The sequence below is a fragment of the Chiloscyllium plagiosum genome, unplaced genomic scaffold (genome assembly GCF_037043375.1).
Source record: "Chiloscyllium plagiosum isolate Xiang-an unplaced genomic scaffold, Cpla_swu_hap1 HiC_scaffold_27, whole genome shotgun sequence".
Classification (NCBI taxonomy): Eukaryota; Metazoa; Chordata; class Chondrichthyes; order Orectolobiformes; family Hemiscylliidae; genus Chiloscyllium; species Chiloscyllium plagiosum.
In genome coordinates this window covers 92,402,192-92,426,809 of record NW_028270165.1, presented here as the reverse complement: position 1 = coordinate 92,426,809, position 24,618 = coordinate 92,402,192, and the positions used below count along the sequence as shown (strand labels likewise).

At 46.7% G+C, this 24,618-nt stretch overlaps 1 long non-coding RNA gene across 1 annotated transcript; it reads right to left on the bottom strand.

Moving 5' to 3' along the window:
• Positions 1–12,299: 12,299 nt before the first annotated feature.
• Positions 12,300–19,475, bottom strand: LOC148145027 (uncharacterized). Its single transcript, XR_015751732.1, has 2 exons — positions 19,370–19,475; positions 12,300–13,682 (listed from the first exon to the last, which is right to left on the bottom strand). It is a non-coding gene; the product is annotated as an uncharacterized LOC148145027 (long non-coding RNA).
• Between the last annotated feature and the right edge of the window lie 5,143 nt (positions 19,476–24,618).

Sequence of the window (24,618 nt, the reverse complement as noted above, 5' to 3'; positions counted from 1 at the left end):
CGGTGTATTAGGTTTCATTGGTAGAGGGACGGAATTCTGGAACCGCAATATCACACTGCAACTATACAAAACACTGGTGCAGCCACCCTTGGAATATTGTGTACAGTTCTGGTCGCCCCATTACAGAAAGGATGTGGAAGCATTGGAAAAGATGAAGAGGAGATTTATCAGGATGTTGCCTGGTCTGGGGGGGAAGGCTGATAGACTTGGGTCTTTTCTCATTGGAAAGAAGAAGGCTTAAGGGGGGAATTTGATAGAGACATACAAGATGATCAGAGGATTAGATATGGTAGACAGTGGAAGATTCTTTCCAAGGATGGTGACGTCAGCTTGTACGAGAGGGCATAACTACAAATTGAGGGGTGATAGATTAAAGACAGATGTCAGAGGCAAGTTCTTTTTGCAGAGAGTGGTAAGGACGTGAATGCCCTATCTGCTAAAGTAGTCAACTCAGCCACATTAGGGAGATTTAAACATTCCTTAGATAAGTGCATGGTTGTTTTTCGGATAGTGTAGGGGGACAAGCTGAGAATAGTTCACAGGTCGGCGCAACATCGAGGGCCTGTTCTGCGCTGGATTCTTCTATGTTCTATGTTCTAAACTTAGTGCAGGAGGTGGAAAGAAATGAGCAGCTTTAAAACTGCTCTTGGAGCTCAAAGTTTTCAATGAAAGTCTGAGCCCGGTGTTAAGTTCAGGTAACCTTTATTGCAACCCAAACTTTGTTACAACTTCAGATCCCCCCAGCAAAAAGGCAGAGAAAAAGTAGTTGCTTTTTGAACATCTCAAGGTGAAAGTGCACACACCACACCTCCCCTTGTCCCACCCCCCTCACTGTCTTTACTCTTGGCCAGCACCAAGTTGTCCCTTTGTAATCGGATCCTTGGTACAGCCGTCACCCGGAGGAAGTATTGCCTCACTCAGCAATTTCAACCCATACCCTGTCTCCAAGTAAGTTTCTCCCCGCTCATTTGCCAGTGGGGGAAGGGCAGTGTAGAGTCAACCAGACTGCTGTGGGTCTGGAGTCACGTGTAGGCCAGACCAGGTAAAGGGTGCAGCTGGAACAACTGAGTGAATCCTTTCCCACAATTGCGGTTCCCTTCCCTAACAAGGGAGAGAGATGGGGGCTTTCTGCCCCCCCTCCCCCAACCCCCTCCCTGAAACGGTCTCAGCGTTAGATTCCGAACTCCACATTTCTGACCGAATACCAATTCTGCCATCTGTCGTGGCGGGATTCGAACCCGGGAGTCCCCGGAACCGGGTTGATAGTCCAATCGATAATGGCCCTTGGCCGTCACTCCTTCAATCCCCCTGTGATGGCACGTGAACTCGCTGGTGCTTCCGGAGGTGGGAGGAGCGGGTGAAGCCCTTCCCGCACTGAGAGCAGGTGAACGGCCTCTCCCCGGTGTGGATCCGCTGGTGCCTCAGCAGGGTGGAGGATGTGCTGAAAGCCTTCCCACACTCGGGGCAACTGAAGGGTCTCTCCCCCGTGTGGACCCGCTGGTGGCTCCGCAGGTTGGAGGAGCAGGTGAAGCCCTTCCCGCACTGAGAGCAGGTGAATGGCCTCTCCCCTGTGTGGACATGCGCAGTATGCTCTACGGGGATGTTGGTGTTACTGACAGATTTTAAGTGTCCAAATGCCAACAGGGGAAAAAAGATAGAGCCACAATTTTTTCCCCCTATGGCTCGGTATTTTATTCCTTTTGCATTTTGTCTGGCTGCTCAATTTTTGTATGTTTTTTCCCCTTGTTGTGGGGGCAAGACGCCGAGACCAGAACTGGAGGGCACAGATTTAGGGTGAGAGGGGAAAGATTTCTGAGGGTCCTAAGGGGCAATCTTTTCACACAGAGGATGGTATGTATATGGAATGAGCTGCCAGAGGAAGTGGTGGAGGCTGGTACAATTACATTATTTAAAATGCATCTGGATGCGGATATGAATAGAAAAGATTCAGAGGGGTAGGGGGCAAATGCTGGGAAATGGGTCATTAGATTAATTTAGGACGTCTGGTCGGTGTGGACCGAAGGGTTTGTTTCTGTGCTCTACAACTCAGGCGACTGACTGTGTGGAGTTTGCACATTCTCCCCGTGTCTGCGTGGGTTTCCTCCGGGTGCTCCGGTTTCCTCCCACAGTCCAAAGATGTGCGGGTCAGGTGAATTGGCCATGCTAAATTGCCCGTAGTGTTAGGTTAAAGGGGTAAAGGTAGGGGTATGGGTGGGTTGCGCTTCGGCGGGTCGGTGTGGACTTGTTGGGCCGAAGGGCCTGTTTCCACACTGTAAGTAATCTAAAAAAAAAAAAATCTAACTCTGAGCCTATTTTTAGATAGTATGGAAAATAAAGAGCATGAAAGCATGGGAAGGGTTAGAGCATGGAGACCACTGCCGGTTTGTTGCAAAGGATAGTGGAAAGCTCTTACACGAATTACCAGAGTAAGGTTGAGGCTGAAAGGTCACTATGGCAAGATTAGATAACAGTCAGTAAAGTTAGCCTCACCTGCTAAATATGATTGACAGGATTGGGACAATAAATATTTGGGACATGACATTAAATATCTAATTAATAATTAGTAGAGTCAGCCTGCTTGAGACTATCGATAATAAATATCTAATCATGACATTAGGAAAATATTAATTAGGGTCTGGAATGCAAGACCACTGTTCCAAAAGCTGACACTAAATCTCTAACCGTGACATCAGAATAACATTAAGTAGAATGTAGGAAAAACTATAAGGGCGCAACTAAAGAGATAATGGGAACTAACATCATGGTTTATTGTATAGCTAGCGTGAGGTACTTTTAATTAATATAGTTGAACATGCTGATTAGCTCACAAACACACTGCTGAGCTGGAGACAGTGCTGCCCCCTCTGTCCAGGAGTAAATGCTGGAAAGGTGGTATTGTTCATAGGGAGAGGGATGGTCTCCGGCTACACTCTGATATCTATCAGCTAGTAAATGGGGCAGAACTATGGAATTTAATCTGCAGGCAGTTTGGGAAATTTAATAAGGGAAGGAAGTAAGCAATAAATAGTAGATCCCTACAGAGTGCAGAGGAACAAAGGGTCCTTGCTGTCCAAGTTCAGAGATCCCCGAAGGTATCGGTACAAGTAAAACGGGGGATGAGGAAGGCATAGATTTGTACTTTTTCACACAGAGGGTGGTGCGTGTGTGCAATGAGCTGCTAGAGGAAGTGGTGGAAGTTGGCACAAATACAATTTTTAAAAGCATGCTGGATGGGTATGTGAATAGGCAGAGTTTAGAGGAATATGGGCCAAGTGCTGGTAAATAGGATAGATTAATTTCGGATATCTATTCAGCATGGACGAGATGGACTGTTTCTGTGCTGTACAGCTCTATGGCCATCCACCTCATTTTGAAATGTTTTGGAACACCCTATTAGGGTTCAGAGTGTGCCAGGACCTGACACCGCCCTCCTCACGTCTCCTGTGTATTTTAAATCAATAGTACCGTTTGCATGTTACTGGGTTAGTACTTTAAACACACAGACACATACAATATAATCAGAATTTCTATTCGGTACAGACAGTGATGACTTGTTTCAACTTTGCTAACAGGGTATCAGATCTGCAGACAGAAATCTTGGAAGAAATTCCAAAACAAGATCTGACAGGGTCACTCAATATCATGGGGGGGGGGGGCGTTGAATCTGGAAACAGAAATTCGACCTGCTTCAAAAGGTACAGGACATCAGTGTGAGCAGAGAAGCACTCAGAGAGGAACACACCAGTGAACGGAGCTTTATCTGGTTACACAGAATGAGTGTATGTGTCCCAGTGAACTGACAATGGGAAGGAGCTTGAACCAGTTACACAGACAGAGAGGGGCTGGGGCATTTATTTTACCCTGGAGCATCAGAGCCTGAGGGGTGACCTTAGAGGGGTTTATAAAATTGAGAGGGGCATAGACAGGGCAAATAGCCTAAGTCTTTTCCCCCCAGGATGGGGGGGTCAAAAACTAGAAGGCATAGGTTTAAGGTGAGATGGGAAAGATTTAAAAGGAGCCTAAGGGACAACCTTTCATGCAGAGGGTTATGCATGTATGGAATGAACTGCCAGAGGAAGTGGTGGAGGTGGGTGCAATTCCAATGTTTAAGAGGTATTTGGATGGGTATATGAATAGGAAGGTTTGAAGGGATATGGGCCGGGTGCTGGCAGGTGGGATTAGATTGGGTTGGGATATCTGTTCGGCATGGGTGGGTTGGACCGAAGGGTCTGTATCCATCTCTATGATTAGCACTCGGAGCATGGCTCCTTCATCACGTGATTGTGGAGAATAAAATCATAAGGTACAGAACAGATGGAAAAACATTACAGTTCCCTGAAATGATATATTGAAAAACCCTGGATTGTTAAGTCTTTCATCTTTTAATATGGGCTGCTTGTATCATTCATTTGTAAATCCCGGAATTTCCTGAAAGACATCTTCTTGAAATAACTCAAGGTTTTATAACAAAAGGTGACATCTCAGCTCTGACAATGCATTAAAGGTGTGAAGTCAGGATCTGTCTGCATCCTAATCAGACTGGTTCTATTTCCAAAGGTGAATTTACAAAATATTACATGGATTGACTGCCTGTATGTTGTGCATTTTTTGAGAAAAATAGAATGTATCTGCAAATACAAATTCACCCCCATGGATGTGTATGTGTGTGAATGAGACAGAGAAAAGTCTATTTTGTGCTGTATATCCCGATGTCTACTCGATAACAGATGCTTTAATTCTGCTGGTGTAAATATTGTAATAAATCATAGCTGGGTATGAATAGTTAGATGTTAGGGTGAGAGAATGCCTCAAGAGGGGCACTATAAGAATCCTGGGAGAGCCCTATTTCTGGTTTACTTCCTCATGAACAAACATTAAGCATGAGCATTTATTTATTTCTAATTTTGTTCTGTTTTTCTTGTTTGATTCCTGGCTAGGACGACACTCTGTGTCTGGATGGTTGACAGGCTGGGAGATTGTGGCTTGAGTCTTGATTGACTGAACGTTTTATTGAGGAGAAAGTGAGGTCTGCAGATGCTGGAGATCAGAGCTGGAAATGTGTTGCTGGAAAAGCGCAGCAGGTCAGGCAACATCCAGGGAACAGGAGAATCGACGTTTCGGGCATAAGCCCTTCTTCAGGAACATTTTATTGTTCCAGAAGGTGTAGGGGTGTGGGGTCAAAGCTTCAGCAGAAATCCAGCAGAGCAGAAAACAGACCAATATCTTACTCTGTGAGAACAGGGACATCCCAGAGGACAGAGAAATCAGGACCTGAATCCAAGCTGACACCTGTGATTAGTGCTTTGATGAGCAGCGCCAAGCCTCTACCTTCACCTAGCTTCCCATTTGACTACCACCTCGATATTCAGGATCCAATCCTTGTCATCCTGAAGCCATGCCTCTGTAAGGAGTCTCAGATCATAATTATTCTCTTCAATGTGTGCAGTCAATTTTGACAATGCACACCATTCAGAAACATCGTTTTTAGTTTCAAGTTTTGTGACCTTCAGAATCCAGTTTTGATTGATGGTACATTTACTCCCCTTGTCCCTTTCGATCGTTCTCTGATGTTCATTTTCCACATCACTACATTGCTGATTGGCTATGCTAAATTGCCCATAATATCCAGGGATGTGTAGATTAGGTGGGTTAGCCATGGGAAATGCAGGGTAATAGTTTCATAGTTAAAGAAGTAGGAGGTGGCCATTTGGTCCATCGAACCTGCTCCACCATTCATTATGATCATGGCTGGTATATCCACCGTGTGAGATCCTCCTCACTGCATTGTCCCAACTACCCTTAATTCCCCTACCATGCAAGTACCCATCCAACTGTGTTTTGAATACACTTAATGAAGATGCTGCTACTGCTTCATTGGGCAGAGAATTCCATAGATTGACTGCTCTCTGGGAAAAGCAGTTCCTCCTCATTTCTGTCCTAAATCTACTCCCCTCAACTTGAGGCCTGGTCTCATCCACCAGCAGAAATGACTGGATAGGGTAGGGCTTCATCCCCACAGTGCAATGAATTCCCACTTTCCACCAAACTCTCAGATGTACTCACTCACTCAGTTGCTGTCTCACAAACGAAAGACTTCAATGTAACTTCTTTTGCTCCCAGTAAGGGAACAACAGCTTGGAAAGCTACTCTGAAAGTCCAACCACACTTCTGCATTCACCGAAGACAATTCCAGTATTACAGCACAGAAACAGACCCTCCGGCCCAACTCGTCCGTGCTGGGGGGAATATGTTAAGCTAGATATGCTTGCAAGCAGTAGCTGCATCTTGCTTCTGCAAAAATCGCGACGCAGAATCATGAGGATATATTCCAAGAAATAACTAACTAAAAAGGGAGGTGGTCGACTGGTAGAAGCAGATGTATTGACATGACAGGAGCAATGGTCACGCACAGAGGGAGTTAGTATGAAGAAGATAACCAAATAAGACCCTGTGTTGCATCACCAAAAGTAATAAGACCCAGCTATCGGGGGGGGGGGGGGTGGTTGCACGCCACAGACAGATGTGGTAAACCGATTAGATGAGCAGAAGTAAGAGGGGAGTCTGGAACAAACTCACTCTTCATTCAGAGACAGAGCAGCAACTTCCGAAACTCGTGTTCCAGCTTCTGGATTCAGACGATAGGAAGGCTCTGATTGGCAGGAGGACCAGTCACCTTCCGGTCCTCCAGCGCTTCTGATTGGCCCATCAAAAGAAAGTCGCGAGGCGTGCCTTGCGTGCAGTGAGGAGCATGCGCAGCTTCATCCTTGTACCGGCGAGCAGGCGCAGTCTGCTCTCTGGCGATGCTGCTGTTACTGACAGAATTTAAGTGTCTGAATGCCAAGAGAAGTTAAAAAGGGGAGAGCCACCCTTTCTTCCCCCTGTGATATTTACCTTTCCTACACGCCCCATGACTTTATACATCGAAATAAGGTCACCCGACAACTTGTGGTCGTCAATAGGGCGACCAGAATTGTACTCAGTCCTCTCCACGTGGTCTCCCCAATATCCTGTACAACCACAACGTGATGTCCCAACTCCTACACTGAACGGGGTGAACAATGAAGGAAAGTGTGCTAAACGCCTCCTTCACAACCCTGTCTACCAATGATGCAACTTCCAAAGAACTATGTCCCCGATTTGGAGATGCCGGTGTTGGACTGGGGTGTACGAAGTTAAAATTCACACCACACCAGGTGATACTCCAACAGGCTCATTTGCAAGCATTAGCTTTTGGAGCGCTGCTCCTTCATCAGATGGTTGTGTCTTATGATCCTGTTCCACAAACATCCCATGAAGGAGCAGCGCTCCGAAAGCTTGTGCTTCCAAATAAACCAGTTGAAGTACAACCTGGTGTTGAGAGTTTTTTAACTTTATGTACTCGAACCCCTCCATGGCCCCTGCCCCCTCATGAATCTGTTCTAAAACATGATGGAGGGCCCCATTAACTGTACAAGTCCTGCCCTTCCTCGTTTTAGCAAAATGCAACCCCTTGCCTTTTACCTGTTGCTCTCTCAGCCACACACACCCTAACACTCTCACCATCTCACAGGCTTATACTCCATCCCACACACACTTTATTAGCATGCACACACACTCATGCAGATACAATCACACAAGTCAATGCGGTGAATTTCCATTTGCAGAATTATATTTGCAGATATATTCAATTTTGCTAAAAAAGCATACAAACTGCAGGCCGTCAATCCATGTAATATTTTATAAATTCCTACTTTGATTAATAGAACCAGTCTGATTCAAGCTTGGGACACAGACACTTTTGTGCAGTATCTGAGCTGAGATGTCACCTATTTTTATAAAACCTTAAATCATCTCGAGAAGGTGAATTAAAAGTAGTTCTGTGAATTAAAAGTACATATTAATGAACTGAATCCTGCAACCCATGGTAAAAGATGAAAGATTAATCTGCAATCTAGATTTGTTCAATATGTCCTATCTGTTGCATGACAGTGTGATCTTTTGCTATAAATTCTGTGTCTCATGACCCTGCTCCATAGCTACCTGATGAAGGAGCACCACTCCGAAAGCTAATGCTTACAAATAAGCCTGTTGGACTATAATCTGGTGTTGTGTGATTTTTAACTTTATCCACCCAGTCCAAAACCGGCACCTCCACATCGTTTCCAGTGGACACAGCCCACACCTCCCAGTGCTGCCAGGAAACTGTACAATGCCGATGGCATGTTGTAGTACCTGGACTCCTGAAAAATTTACAATTTCTAACAATACTGGTTACTCATTCACTGCTGCAACCAATACACAACATTGGAAACATAGTACAGGAGGTTGTAAGAAATGAGCACAGCAGGTCAGGCAGCATCCGAGGAGCAGGAAAATCAACGTTGCCTGACCTGCTGTGCTTTGCCAGCACCACACTAATCTTGACTCTGATCTCCAGCATCAGCAGTTCTCACTGTTGCCTGTAAGAAATGAGCAGTTTTAAAACAAAAACCTGTTGAGTTCAAAGCTCTCAATGAGAGTCTGAGCTCGGTCTGAAGTTCAGGTAATCTTTATTGTGATCCAACTTTGTTACAGCTTCAGAATCTCTCAACAGAAAGGCATAGAAAAAGTAGCAATGTTTTAAAAACAGCTCTAGGTCAAAGTGCACACACTCCCTCCAACCCCTCACTTTCTTCATTATTGGTCACCACCAAGTTGTCCCTTTGTAATTGGATCCTTACTAGAGCCTTCACCCAGCAGAAGTATTGCCTCACTCAGGAACTTCAACCTGTATCCTGTATCCAAGTAAGTTGGATGGGCAGTGTAGGGTCAACTACACTGCTGTGGGTCTGGAGTCACGTGTCGGCCAGACTAGGTAAAGGAGACAGCTGGGATGTCTGAGTGAATCCTCTCCCACAACAACAGTTTCCTTCCCGAAAAAGGAGCTGAGTGAATCAGATGGGGATTTCTTCCACCCCAACCCCACTGACAATGGTTTCACTCCAGATTTCTGACCATATTCCAATTCCACTAGCTGCCGCAGCGGGATTCAAACCCAGGAATCCCCAGAAATGGTTTGATAGTCCAGTCAATAATAACACTCGGCTGTCATTCCTTTAGTCACCCTGCGATGGTACGTGAACTTGCTGGTGGCTCCGCAGGTAGGAGGAGCGGGTGAAGGCCTTCCCACATTCAGGGCAGCTGAAGGGCCTCTCCCATCTGTGGACCCATCGGTGCCTCAGCAGGTTGGAGGCCTGGGTAAAGGCCTTCCCACACTCACGGCAAGGAAATGGCCTCTCCCCCATGTGGGCCCGCTGGTGGGTCAGCAAGTTGGGGCAAGCTGAAGGGCTTCCCGCACACAGTGCAGCTGTAGGGCTTCTACCCCTTGTGGACCCGCCGGTGCCTCAGCAGGGCAGAGGCCTGTTAAAGACCTTCCCTCATTCGGGGCAGGGGAATGCCCTCTCCCCCCGTGTGGACCCGCTGGTGGGTCAGCAAGCTGGAGGACTTGCTGAAGGCCTTCCCGCACACAGTGCAGCTGAAGGCCTCTCCCCAGTGTGGATCCGCTAGTGGGTCAGCAGGTGGGAGGAATGTCTGAAGGCCTTCCTGCAGTCGGTGCAAGGGAACGGCCTCTCCTCGGTGTGACTGCGCCAATGAGTCTCCAGGGCAGACGGAAAATGGAAGCCTTTCCCACAGTCGCCACACTTCCACGGTTTCTCCATGGCCAACGCTTCAGCCGCACATGGAGCCTGTCCCCACCTTGAATTCCTCTTCCCAGGCCGTATAGCTGTTTCAGGCTCCACACTCAGTGCTCCATCCCACTCTCTCTCCCCCTCGTTCTCACTCCGCTCTAATTCCCCTGAAGGTGCTGATTCAGGATCTTACTGGGGCAGAAAAGCAAAAACATCAAGACTGACATCTCTCTGCATTTTGGATACCTCCACCTGAAAGTTAATATCTTTCATAACTTTTGTTACAATGTGGCACACATTCAGACACACCAGGTATCGTTTCAGGTTTTGTGACATCAGTATCCAGTTTCGATTGTCGGTCCATTGGTAATGCTGTTGCTTGGTGATGGTGAGGCTCCCCTGGTCCCTCCCATCCCTGGCTCCGCCCATCCCCTCGTGCAGACGTCATGCGGGGGCGAAGGCGGTTGGGAGGAGAAGTCGCTCGAGCGAGGAAGCGGCGGGAGGGCGGCCGTTAGGAAAATGGCACCGCGCGGCCCGGGGCAGACACCCGTCACTGGGCTTGTGCTTTCTACCCTCACTATTTGTTTTTAATTCCTTATACTTTTCACCCTTGTGGACAAATCTAATTTATAGATTAAGGTGGATTGGCCCTGCTAAATTACCCATAGTGCCCTGGGATGGGCAGGTTAAGGTGGATTGGCTATGCTAAATTACCCATAGTGCCCTGGGATGGGCAGGTTAAGGTGGATTGGCTATGCTAAATTACCCATGGTGCCCCGGGATGTGCAGGTTAGGGTGGATTGGCTATGCTAAGTAACCCATAGAGCCCCGGGATGGGTAGGTTAGGGTGGATTGGTTATGCTAAATTACCCATGGTGCCCTGGATGTGCAGGTTAGGGTGGATGAGCTATGGGAAATACAGAGTAAGGGGGTGGGTATGGGTGAGATGCTCTTCAGAATGCCAGTGTGGAATAGATGGGCCGAATGGCCTGCTTCCACATTGTCAGGATTCTATGACTCTCCCCCAGAAAAAGGAGCATTTTATCGGCATCTATCCTGTCAAGCTGCTTTCAGAATTCTACTGGTTTCAATAAGATCACTTCCGGTTCGTAGAGACATACAGCACAGAAACAGATCCTTTGGTCCAACTCGTCCATGCTGACCAGGATTCCCAAACTAAACTAGTCCCACTTGCCTGCATTTGGCCCATATCCCTCTAAACCTTTCTATTCATGTACCCATCCGAATGTCGTTTAAATGTTGTAACTGTACCTGCATCTACCACATCCTCAGCAAGTTCATTCCACACACAAACCACCCTCTGTCAAAACGTTGCCCCTCGGGTTCCTTTTAAATCTCTCTCCTCTCACCTTGAAAGAATATGCCCCCTAGTTTTGAGCTCCCCGACGCGAAGGAAGAACTCTTTGGTATTCAGTCCTGATTAATCTTTACCAAACCCTCTCTAATAGTCTCCTTCCTATTACAGGGCCACCAGAACTGTACCCAGTACTCTAAACCACTCTGCCTACCAGTAATACAACTTTCAAAGAACTATGTACCTAACCCTCCACCCCATGTCTCGGGTTTGGAGAGATAAGGGCCGGGTGCTGGCAGGTGGGACTAGATTGGGTTGGGATATCTGGTCGGTGTGGATAGATTGGACCAAAGGGTCTGTTTCCATGCTGTATATCTCTATGACTCTATGTCTCTCTCTTTTACAACATGACCCAGGGTCCTACAATTAACTGCACTTCCTTGTTTTAGTAAAACGTAAACCCTTGCGTTCATACCCATCTCATACACACATACACCAAGCCTCTCACAGACATATACTCCATCACACTTACACTTTACCAAACATGCGCGCACGCACACACACACACACACACACACGCACACACACACACACGGAGTGAATTTGTATTGGCAGAATTATATTTGCAGATACATTCAATTTTGCTTAAAATGCGCACAGTCTGCAGGCACTCAATCCATGTAATATTTTATAAATTCCTACTTGGGAAATAGGATCCCAACCTTGAATCAGAGTGGTTCTGACAGACTCAAACCTCACACCTTTAAGGCATTGTCTGAGCTGAGATGTGACTTTTTTAAAAAATCTAACCTTAAATCATCTCAAGAACATGACTTGAAAGATGTTCAATGATTTACGTACGAACAAACTGAAACCTGCAACCCATCCTAAAAGATGGAAGACTTAACAGCAATTTAGGTTTCTTCAATAGATCGATGACATAGTGATCTTTTGCTATAAAATGTAATGTCTGTCGATCCTGCTCCACAGCTCCCCAATGAAGGAGCAGCATTCCAAAAGCTGGTGCTTTCAAATAAACTTGGTGTTGTGAGAGTTTTTAAATTTTATCCACCCCAGTCCAAAACCGGCACCTCCACATCTAGTGAACACAGCCCAAACGTCCCAGTGCTGCCAGGAAACTTTACAATGCTGATGAAATGACGCAGTACCTGCACTCCTGAAAAATTTACAATTTCTAACGATACCAGCTACTCATTCACTGCTCCATCTGATACATGACATTGGAAACTCAGTGCAGGAGGCTGAAAGAAATGAGCAGCTTTAAAACAAAAACCTCTTGGAGCTCAAAACTTTCAATGAGAGTCTGAACCCGGCAGTAAGTTCAGGTAACCTTTATTGTGATCCAGCTTTGTTACAGCTTCAGATCCCCCCAGCAAAAAGGCAGAGAAAAAGTAGCTACTTTTCAAACAGCTCAAGACCGAAGTGCGCACACATCCCCCCCACAACCATACTTTCCTTAGTCTTGGTCACCACCGAGTTATCCCTTTGTAATTGGATTCTTGGTACAGCCTTAACCTGTGGGGAGTATTGTCTCACTCAGTAATTTCAACCTGTATCCTGTATTCAAGTAAGTTGGACAGACAGTGTCGAGTCAACCACACTGCTGTGGGTCTGGAGTCATGTGTAGGCCAGCCTGGGTAAAGGATGCAGCTGGAACGACTGAGTGAATCCTTTCCCACAACAGCAGTTTCCTCCCCTAAAAAGGATTTGAGTGAATCAGATGGGGGTTTTCTCCACCCCCCCCACCAGCCCCCCAAAAATGGTTTCATCGTTAGATTCTGAACTCCAGTTTCTGACCAAATTCCAATTCCGCCATCTGCCGTGGCCGGATTCGAACCCAGCAGCCCCGAAACTGGGTTGATAGTCCAGTCGATAATGGCACTTGACCGTCGCTGCTTCAGTGCGTCCACAGTTGGGAGGAGCAGGTGAACGGCTTCTCCCTGGTGTGGAGACACTGGTGGGTCAGCAGCTTAATCAAGCAGGTGAACCCCTTCCCGCACTCGGGGCCCCTGAAGGGCCTCTCCCCCGTGTGGACCCGCTGGTGCCTCTGCAGGTTGCTCACCTGACTGAACCCCTCCCCACACTCAGAGCAGCTGAAGGGCCTCTCCCCCGTGTGGACCCGCCGGTGGGTCAGCAGGGCGGAGGAATTGCTGAAGGCCTTCCCGCATTCGGGACAGCTGAAGGGCCTCTCCCTCGTGTGAATCCGCTGGTGCCTCAGCAGGGTGGAGGAATCGCTGAAGCCCTTCCCACAGACATAGCAGGAGAACAGCTTCTCCCCGGTGTGGCTGCGCCGATGAGTCTCCAGGACAGATGGGACATTGAAACCTTTCCCACAGTGGCCACACTTCCACGGTTTCTCCACGGGGCAGGATTCCTCAGGTTTCTCCATGGCCAATGCTTCAGCCACACACAAACGTGTGTGGAGCCCCTCCCCACCGTGAATTCCTCTTCTCAGGCCATATAACTGCTTCAGGCTCCATACTCAGTGCACTGCAACAGTAGGGTCTCTCATCCAGTCCCACTGTTGCTGAAAACGTACTCAAACAGCAACCAAAAAGCTTTGCTCCTTCTCACAGAATCATAGTTGGAAAATTGTTGTCGTCCCGATGGATTGAGTGATGTCAAAGTGAGGACTGCAGACAATGGAGAGTCCTTCATCTGTTGATTTTGAAACTTCTGTCTTCAGATCGTCCAATACGCTGTTAAAAAGAGATTAGAAAAGTCATAATTGTCAGTGCAGGATAGAAATTCAGAACTAGGAATTCTACTTTCTGTGGAATATTCTTTTCTTTTATTATTCTATAAAATTGAAAGCACCATCCCACTATCTCCACCCCCCCCCCCCCCCTTGTTCTCACTCCGCTCTAACTAATTTGCCTGTAGGTGCTGATTCAGGATCTTATAGGGGCAGAAAAGCAAAAACACAAAGACTAATGTCAAGATAAATCCACCTGAAAGTGAATATCTTTCACAACACTGGGATACTGCGGAAAGCGAACAGGTCTGCCCCTCAGGTCCCCATTAAATCATTCCCCTCTCAGCTCAAACATATGCCCTCGAGTTCTGGACTCCCATACCCAGGGGAAAAGACCTTGGATATTCACCCAATCCAAGCCCCTTATGAACATCCCAGTCCTCCGATTTCCCACTCATCTTTGCTATGTTATACTTTTTCCCTTTTGTCTTTACATGGTCCTTAACTTCCCTCGTCAGCCACGGCCACCCCAGCCTCTCCTTAGGACCTTTCTTCCTTTCTGGAATGAACTGATCCTGCATCTTCTGCATTATACCCAGAAATACCTGCCATTGTTTCTCCACTGCCATCCCTGCTAGCGGATTGCATCATTGAACATTGGCCAGCTCCTCCCTCATACCTCCATAGCTTCCCTTATTCAACTGAAATATTGTCACTTCCGATTCTACCCTCTCCCTTTCAAACTGCAGATTAAAGTTTATTGTATTGTGGTCACCACCTCCTAATGGCTCCTTTACTTCGGGGTCCCTGATCAAATCCGATTTGTTGCACAACACCTGGTAGGCTCCAGCACAAGCTGTTCTAAGAATCCGTCTCGGAGGCACTCCACAAACTCCCTATCTTGGGGTCCAGTACCATCCTGATTCTCCCAGTCTACCTGCATGTTGAAATCCCCCATAACAACTGTACTAATATCTTTGCGACAGGCCAATTTCAGCTCCTTATTCAACTGACACACTACATCCAAGCTACTGTTTGGGGGCCTGTAGATAAAACCCTAATGGGAGTTTCTACCGTTAGAATTTCTCAGTTCTAGCCACACTGACTCTACATCCCCTGATTCTAGGTCCCCCCGTGCAAGGGACTGAATATCATTCCTTACCAACAGGGCCACCCCACCCCCTCTGCCAGTTAGTCTGTCCTTATGATAGCACGTATACCCTTGAATATTCACTTCCCAGGCTCTGTCCACTTGAAGCCACATCTCGGTTATCCCCACATCATCGTAACTGCCAATTTCCAAATGAGCCTCAAGCTCATCCACCTTATTTCTAATGCTTCGTGCATTCATATTTAATATTTTTAATTTGTTACTCCCCTCACCCTTCCTATCAATCCCGATTTCACTGGACCTTACGGCATGATCCTTTTCTTTTGAATTTTCTGCTCCATTGATCCCATTGTCTTTCTTGACTTCTCTTGTTCTAACTTTCTTCTTAAACTTCCAGTTTGTCCCCTCTTTCCCCCCCCCCAGCTATTTAGTTTAAACGCAGCTGTGTTGCAGTGGCAAACCTACCTGCCAGAATGCTGGTCCCCCACCTATTAAAGTGCAAGCCGTCCCTCTTGTATAATTTATCCTTACCGCTAAACATCAGCCTCTCACGCTCCAGGGAAAATATCCCTGGCCTATTCAGCCTCCCCCTGTAGCAAAGCCTCCAACCCTGGCAACAGCCTTGTAAATCTTTTCCAACTCCTTTCAAAGTTTCACAACATCTTTCCTCTAGCAGGGAGACCAGAACTGAATGCAGTATTCCAAAAGTGGTCTCACCAATGTCCTGTACAGCTGCAACATGACCTCCCAATCCCTGTATTCAATGCTCTGACCAATAAAGGAAAGCATCCCATACGCTTTCTTCACCATGTTCCTGAGACTCTGCTCTCAAGGAACTATGAACCTGCACTCCAAGGTCTCTTCGTTCTACAACTTAACATTTGGGATAAGTACATGAATAGGAAAGGTTCAGAGGGATATGGCCCAATCTAGGTGGGACTAGCTTAGTTTCTGAATATAGTCAGCATGGACTAGTTGGGCTGAAGATCTGTTTCTGTGCTGTCTGACTAACTATTCTGTACTGGCCTTGAAACCATGTTCTTGCCTTCCCCCACAAACATCCACGTCTTTGTTGTTCCAAAATCAGATGAACTCAGCCTTGAATATATTCAATGACCCCCTAACTGCAGGGAGACATCCCCACTTCTGAACTCAATTCCTCTTGCTAATATAACACTTGCCTTGCTGATTGCTGGTTGCACATGTCTGACAACTGGCAATGACTGGTGTAGGAGGACACTGAGGCCCCTTTGCACATCCACACATCAGCCCTGATGAAGGGCTGGTACCTGAAACACCAACTCTCCTGCTCCTTGGATGCTGTCTGACCTGCTGTGCTTTTCCAGCACCACACTTTTCGACTCTGATCTCCAGCATCGGAAATTCACCTCCTTTCTGCTTTTTTTTCCACAGTAAAGGCTGTAACTTTACATTGTGGCACTCCATTTGCCATGTGTTTGCCAACTGTGGTCTTCTCTACATCGTGGAGACGGAGCATAAACTTGGGGAACGGTTCGCCAAGCATCACAGCTGGGTCCACAGAAGCCGACTGAACCTCCCAGTCACCACCCATTTTAATTCCCCTTCCCAATATGACCATCTTTGGCCTCTTCCATTCCCACAACAAAGCAAACTGCAAATTGGAGGAACACCACCTCATCTTGAGCCTGGGCAGCCTGCAGCCCTGAGGATCAACATTGAGTTCTCCAATTTCAAATCACCTCCCTTCACCACTCTGGAAAAAGGGGGTGAGAAAAGAGAGTACCGTGCTCAGAGATGTTGGACAGGGGAAGGGCATTGCAGTCTGGGGTGAGGCTCAATCTTCACTCAGAGGGGGAGAGGGGGAGCAATAGCAGCTTCAGAAGCTCATGGTCCAACTTCTGCATTTAGACAATAGGCGGGGGGGGGGGGCTCTGATGGGCAGGAGGACAATTCCAACTCTGGACTCCTCCTGTGGGTTAAACCTGTATGTCTGATGATCTTGCTCTACGGGTTATTGACTGTGTACATTATGCAACTCACGGTGGTGCCCGTTCGGTCGCCGACTTTCTCCTGACGGCTTGGTGGCATCCCCGCCTCCAACAACGAGCTCAAAGGGTTAGCGGCCGGTGTCTTATTTGTCAGGAACATAACCCCGGAAAAGGCTTGCCTTGCATTCCGGGTAGGACTCCCTTGCCGGAGGGTCCCTTTGAGACACTTCAACTGGACTTCATTGAGTTGTAGAAATGTCAGTTAGAAAAGATATCAACAATAAGCTAAACATATAAATATGTTTAGCTTATTGTTGATGTCTTTTCTAAGTGGATTGAAGCCTACCCTTCCCCTAACACGGCTGCTGAGACTGTGGTGAAGATTTTGCTTAAGGAAATGATTCCCTGCTTCGGTATACCTGCGTGCATTAGCTCGGACAATGGACCGCACTTTGTTGGTAATAGTAATGAAGAACTCTTGATGAAGTACATGTTTGAGACGGCCCAAGGAATTCCTTATGAACTCAACTTGTAAGCCTCTCTTGGTTCATCCCGGAGATTGTACCTTTGGTAGTCTGGAATTTAAAAAAGCTCTTGCAGACAGTTTTAGTTTAATTTTAATCATCCCTTTCATTTACTAATAGCATTACTGTTACAACATAACACTGATACCTATAAGCCAGGCTCACTGGATTCTAATAACCCAGGAGAGCAGGACATTGTTCTTCCTTCAAGAGCCCTGGCAGGCTACTCTGTTGTACTATCACAAACAGACTCCCTTTATACACAAGTTTACAAAGGCTATACTGTCCCAAACACAAAAAGTTAACAAAAGCACTGCACGTTCTGAACTAGACAGATAATAGTGAAGGACAATAATTCAAGGGAGAAGTCAATTTGTAGCGAGTTTCATTTTGAGGTCAGAATCAAACATTGTTATTAATTTCACAAAGGAACAGCTGTGAATGTTATCACTCGGTGTCCTGTTTGTACAGATTCACTGATGTTCAGGCAAACGTCCTTAATTGTCTTACTCTCCCTGTCTATTTTCTATTGTGCAGCAAATGTGTTGTATAATTCAAAATTAAACATTTTAGTCAACAAAGCCACCTGTTTGCTGATGTCTTTTAACTCTACTGCAGGGTCATATGAGAATTGCTTTAATGGAACCAGCTATGGGTGTGCATGTTCCACATAACATCTCCTGCCTATTTGAGACTTGTCTCACCCACTCCTGTAAGACAAAGGGGCCATATACCGCCTGCCCGGAAAGACAAACAGCTTGCGTTCCACTGGCTGGGATACAGCAGGCCTTATGCAGCATAAGTAACTATACCCATCTCCATGTATGGAATCCTTCCCTTGCGCATTTATGGGTCCTGTTTCTTTTCAGAATCCCATACTGTCACCAAGATCACTTGCAATAGAGTTAAGGGAGAGCCTAATGGGAACAGAATTCTGAGGACCACTGTCTACCAGATGCACAGCACAGAAACAGGCCCTTCAGCCCAACTCATCCATGTTGGCAAGATATCCTAAATCAATCTGGTCCTATTTACCAGCACTTGGCCCATATCCCTGTAAGGCAGCATCCAGGGAACAGGAGAATCGACGTTTCGGGCATAAGCCCTTCTTCAGGACTTATGCCATTTCCTGAAGAAGAGCTTATGCCCGAAACGTCGATTCTCCTGTTCCCTGGTTGCTGCCTGACCTGCTGCGCTTTTCCAGCAACACATTTTCAGCTCTGATCTCCAGCATCTGCAGACCTCACTTTCTCTTCACTCTGAGAGCTGCCAATTAAAAAAATAATGAACCCTTCTTATTCATTTACACATTCAGATGCCTTTTAAATGTTGTGATTGTACCAGCCTCCACCACTTCCTCTGGCAGCTCATTCCTTACATGCACTGCCCTCAACATAGGCATTGCCCCAAAGGTCTCTTTTAAATCTTCCCCACACTCTCACCCTAAACCTATTACCTTGTAGTTCTGAAATTCCCCCATCCCAGGGAAAACAACTTGTCTATTTATCCTATCCATGCCCCTCATGATTTTATAGAAATCTGTAGGGTCACCCTTCAACCTCTGGCGCTCGAAGGAAAACAGCCCAACCCTGTTTAGCTCAAACCCTGACAACATCTTTTCTGAATCCTTTCAGGTTTCACCACATCCTTCCTCTAGCAGAGAGACCAGAACTGCACACAACATTCCCAAAGTGGCCTAACCTGGTGCAGCTACAACATAACTTCCCAACTTATCTATTCAATAAAAGGATTGAGAAAGTTCTCAAAACCCACAAAGGACACTGAAGAAAGAATGGAGGAACTTTTGCGGGTCAGCTTGGACATCAGGGCGGGGGGGATGGGAATGGGGGAAGGAAGCTGAATGTGCTGGAGCCAAGGTGGAGGAAGAACTGAGGATGCAAAACAGGTTTGAAGCTGCAATGAGGAATACTGCATGTGCTGTACTTGTACCTGTTGCAGTTACTGGTGGGAATCCGGTGCATTTTAAACATCAAAACAGAAAAATGTCCACCCCTTCCCCTTCCCCTTCCCCTTCCCCAATCTCTATCCTTCCGTCCCTCTTCACTGGGGTAATTAAGAAACCTACCTGGGTTTGCGGAGACTGCTCCCTCCCTGATTTCACTCCAGTTACAACAAGGGAACAGACTTCCCCGCCTCCCGTCTCTCCGGCCCTCCCAGGATGAGGAGTTGCCCAGAGGGAGGGAGTGTCACTCAAACTGACAGGGCCACGCCCGCATTGTGACGTCATTAAAGGGGCGGGGGAAGGTGACGGTAAAGGGGGCGGGGCGAGGTGGACAGCGGGCCCCCTCACTGCACCTGCGCGGCCCTGCAGCAGAAGGGGAGGAGAATCCCTTCCCTTCAGGGAATCCCCACAGTGTGGAAGCAGGCTACTCTGACCCACGGGTCCACACTGACCCTCCCAAGCGTAACCCACTCACACCCATTCTCCCACCGCTCTACATTTAACCCTGAGTAATGCACCTAACCTGCACATCCGTGGATATTATGCGGAATTTGGCATAGCCTGCACATCCCTGGGCACAATGGGTAATTAAACATGGCCAATCCACCCGAACCTGCACATCCCTGGCCTCTATGGGTAATTTAGCATGACCAATCCACCCTAACCTGCACATCCCTGGGCACTATGGGTAATTTAGCATGACCAATCCACCCTAATCTGCACATCCCTGGGCACTATGGGTAATTTAGCATGACCAATCCACTCTAACCTGCACATCCTTGGGCACTATGGGTAATTTAGCATGACCAATCCACACTAACCTGCACACCCTGGGCACTATGAGTAATTTAGCATGACCAATCCACCCTAACCTACACATACCTGGGCACTATGGGTAATTTAGCATGACCAATCCATCCTAACCTGCACATCCCTGGGCACTATGGGTAATTTAGCATGAGCAACTAAGTGATTTGGCATAACCAAACCACCCAAACTTGCACATCCCTGGGCACTATGGGTAATTTAGCAGGGTCAACCCACCCTAATTTGGACAAAGTTGAAAACCACACATCACCAGGTTTTGTTCAATAGGTTTCTTTGGAACCAGCTGCTCCTCCATCAGGTGGTTGTGGAGAATAATATCACAAAACACTGAATTTATAGCAAAACATTCCAGTGTCCTGCCACTGAAATGATATATTGAACAAACCTGGATTGTTAAGTTTTTCATTTTTCAAATGGGTTGCAGGTATCATTACTGTGTAAATCCCACATCTTCTGTCTGTCACCTCCTCAAGATAACTCAAGGTTTTATAGCAAAATGTGACATCTCAGCTCAGACAATGCATTAAAGGTGTGAGGTCAGAGTCTTCTGTGTCCCAATCTTGAGTCAGACTGATTCTATTTCCAAAGCAAAATTCACAAAATATTACATGGATTGACTGCCTGCAGATTCTGCACTTTTTGAGCAAAATAGAATGTATCTGCAAATTTAATTCTGCAGATAGACATTCACTGCCATGGACTTCAATGTGTGCGTATGCACATGAGGGAGGCAGATAGACAGAGAGAGAGAGAGAGAAAGGGGGAGAGAGTGAGGTGCAGGCAGACAGAGAGAGTGTGTTTGCTAACCACCTCCTTGCCTGGTCGGCCTTTTTCCCTGTCTACAACTTGCTTTCATAGAATCACCTCGCGTACATTGTTATGAACATTGTCTAATAAGAGTAGATGTATTTAGTAGATGAATCAAAACCATCCCAATGGCTGAAACAGCTGACACTCTAGTGTTGGACAAGTGGGAAATATTTGCATCAGTTAACCAAAACTCTTCAGAGTTTACATTCACGGGTACGCCAAGCCTCAGCATTAGGACCGGGCCATATTGGAGCTGAGATGGAAAGGCCCCTTCCTAGTCCTGCTGGGTTACCCGGTCAGCAGTCAGGGTCAAGGGGAGGCCGCATGGACACACACAACACAATGCAAACGAGCGCCACCTCCTGGAGGAACACCAGAAGACCCCGTCAGAGACACATCTTCTGCCTTCATCCGTGAATGGCTCAACCTGATCATTCTGTCTTTCACTGCACTCTTCCTTATCTTTCTTTCACTAACTATGTTGGATTGGGCCTGATAACCTCTAGTTATCAGAAATTACAGTTTCATACTTTTTTTATGCACAGAAGGTCAACCACTCTCGCAGCTGGCTGTGTGCCCATCTCCCATCCATCCCGAACTCGTACCAAGCGAGCCCTTATGCAATTTGAGCGACTTGCAGCTTTCTTTCCCCCTGCCTTTGGAACTGCTCGATTGGATATCAAAGTCACCCCGCAGACAATTCTGTGCTCGGCTCAGTTCACTGTTGTGGCCCTCCTCTCCAGCATCTCCCAGATACCGAGATTTCCCATTCCTGATGAAACCCCGATGATGATTCCCAATCCCTGGAGCCTTCTGCCCCTGTCCTTACTGAACCCGAGGACTAACAGTCCGATCTCCACCTCCTGACAATCCCCCTGGCTCTGGGTCTAATCCCCCTTTTGCTGACACCCCCAATCTCCTCTTTTTAATAAAAAAAGGAGGGATTGTGGGAGAATTTTCTCAAAATTGACACAAAACTGCAGGGAAGCTATTTTATCACAAAGCAATGTTTAGAGGAAAATGTAGCCTGTTAACATAATGCTGTCTGAGCCCTGGCTAAGGAATTCTGTTTTGATAGCCTGATCTTGCAGCTGCAGGCTGTCTCTGCTCCTCGGGCCATTAGACTGCGCTGCTTCATAGAATGATAGATTGGTTCTCTCTGTCCCTTATCAGTAATTCGAGCCGAGCTGAACCTGCAGTATAAGAAAACATTCAGTTTTGCAGGCATTAGGAAGTGTAGGTCTGGACAATGTATGTGAACCTTACAAATGCTCCTCAGTTGCATAATTAATGGAGAGTGGGGCTTGTGTTTTAGCATAAAACTTGTAACATTCTATATTTTATTAGAATATGTCAGACGTTGTTTTGAACTAAGAGGTATTCCCCATGGCAACGAATAAAGCTAGTTAATTACTCAAGGTCTCCTCTCCTGACTACTTTGCTTTAAATGATTTGACACATGAGTTACTTTGCCCCAACAATACTAATAGTTACATCAAAGGGAGAGAGAATTCCTCAAGTAGGGCACTATCAGTATCCTTGGAGAGCCCTATTTCTGGTTTACTTCCTAATAAACAAACATTAAGCATTTATTTATTTCTGATTTTGTTTCATTTTTCTTGTTTGATTCCCTGCTGTGACTACACTCTGTGTCTGGATGGGTGACAGGCTGAGATTGTGGGTTGACTTTCGATTGACTGAGTGTTTTCTTGTTCTGGAAGCTGTAAAAGAGGCGTGAAAGCGTCAGCAGAAGTCCAGCAAAGCTGAGAACAGACCGACATCTTACTCTGTGGGAACAGGGAGATCAGCGGACAGAGAAATCAGGCCCTGAAACCCGAGCTGACACCAGACTACCAAAGATAGTCCAAAGATAGTCCAAAGATGTGCAGGTCAGGTGAATTGGCCATGCTAAATTGTCCGTAGTGTTAGGTAAGGGGTAAATGTAGGGGTATGGGTGGGTTGCGCTTCGGCGGGGCGGTGTGGACTTGTTGGGCTGAAGGGCCTGTTTCCACACTGTAAGTAATCTAATCTAATCTAATCTAATCTACCGTGTGCTCAGTGCTTTGGTGAGCCGTGCCAACCCTCTGCCTTTACCCTGCTTCCCATCTGACTCCCCCCTCAATATTCAGGATCCAATCCTTGCCATCCTGAAGCCATGTCTCTGTAAGGAGTCTCAGACCATAATTATTCACTTCAATGTGTGCAGTCAATTCATTCACTTTTGTTACAATGCAGCACATATTCAGACTCACCATATATCATTTCAATTTTTGTGACATTAGTATTCAGTTTCGATTGCTGATACATTTACTGTCCTTGTCCCTTTCTATTGTTCTCTGATGTTCATTTTCCACATCACGACATTGCTCACCGGCCATGATTTGGATTGGCCATGCTAAATTGGCCACAGTGTCCAGGGACGTGTAGGTTAGGTGGGTTAGCCATGGGAAATGCAGGGTTACAGTTTCACAGTAATAGAAGCAGGAGTAGGCCATTTGGCCCATCCAGCCTGCTCCACCATTCATTAAGGTCATGGCTGATCTATCCATTGTCTAAGCTCCTCCTCCCTGCATTGTCCCAACTATCCTTAATTCCCTGACTCAACAGAGACACTCGGCCTTGCAGCTGTACTGCTACCTGATAAACAGATTCTTTCCTTCCATGGGAATATCCTTCTCTTTGCAAGGACCTATTGTATACTTATCAGCTACTAACCAACACTATCCAGACACTACGTCGCTGGGCAAAGTGACTTAGTTGCTCAATATCCTGCAATTAACAGTTTGCTAATTGTTAAATGACTGTAACCTATATAATCACACAACCCTCTGTTTCTCGTCGGAGTGACTTGTGACAATTGGGTCGACTTGGCTCTCCCCGTGAGCTCCCGAATAAACAGTCAATAACCCAAGGTTTGTGTGTCATGATTACTTATCCAATACTTATTGGACGACTACGAGCAAGCCACCCACAGCATAATCCACTTCCATCCCCAACATGGATCAAGAGGCCATCCTTTTTTGCCAGACAAGTAAATGTCTCAAGCTCAGGAAACAAAGCCTGTCAAACATTAACAGGCACAGATCTAGACCAACCTTTTCCAGAGTCTGCCCCTTCACCTCGATTGACTTTCTTTTTCCCTCAGCTCCTACAGGCCAACAGCTGAACCCAAGGATGAGAAAAGAAATGGGAAAGGGGGCGAGAAAAGAGAGTGCGGTACTCCCAGATGTTAAACAGAGGAAGGAAGTTACAGTCTGGACTGAAGCTCAATCTTCATTCAGAGAGAGAGGAGCAACAACAACTTCAGAAGCTCATGGTCGACCTTCCATATTCAGACAATGCGGGGGGGACTCTGATTGGCAGGAGGACCAGGCCCCTTCCGGTCCTGTCGGGTTTCCCAAAGATTGGTCTCCCCGTCCATCAGAACGACGAGGGGCGGGGCCCCATTCCGATCTCTCACATGCGCCCCGTGAACATTGCGCACAGTCGATAGAGTAGTATCTGGGGCGCACGGGATTGTGGGTAGTACATCAGCCATTAAAGAGATGAAATCAAGAATCCCAAATGCCGTCTGAACCGTCCTTTTTCATGTGTTCATGACGTACCCGTAAGGAGCCAATCTTTAATCGATTTTCAATTGATCCACTGACTGAAACACTACAGGTGTTTAACTCGAAACTCTATTTCCAAGTCAGTGTCAGTTTATCGCTCTTTATCTGTCCTCAAATAAGGAC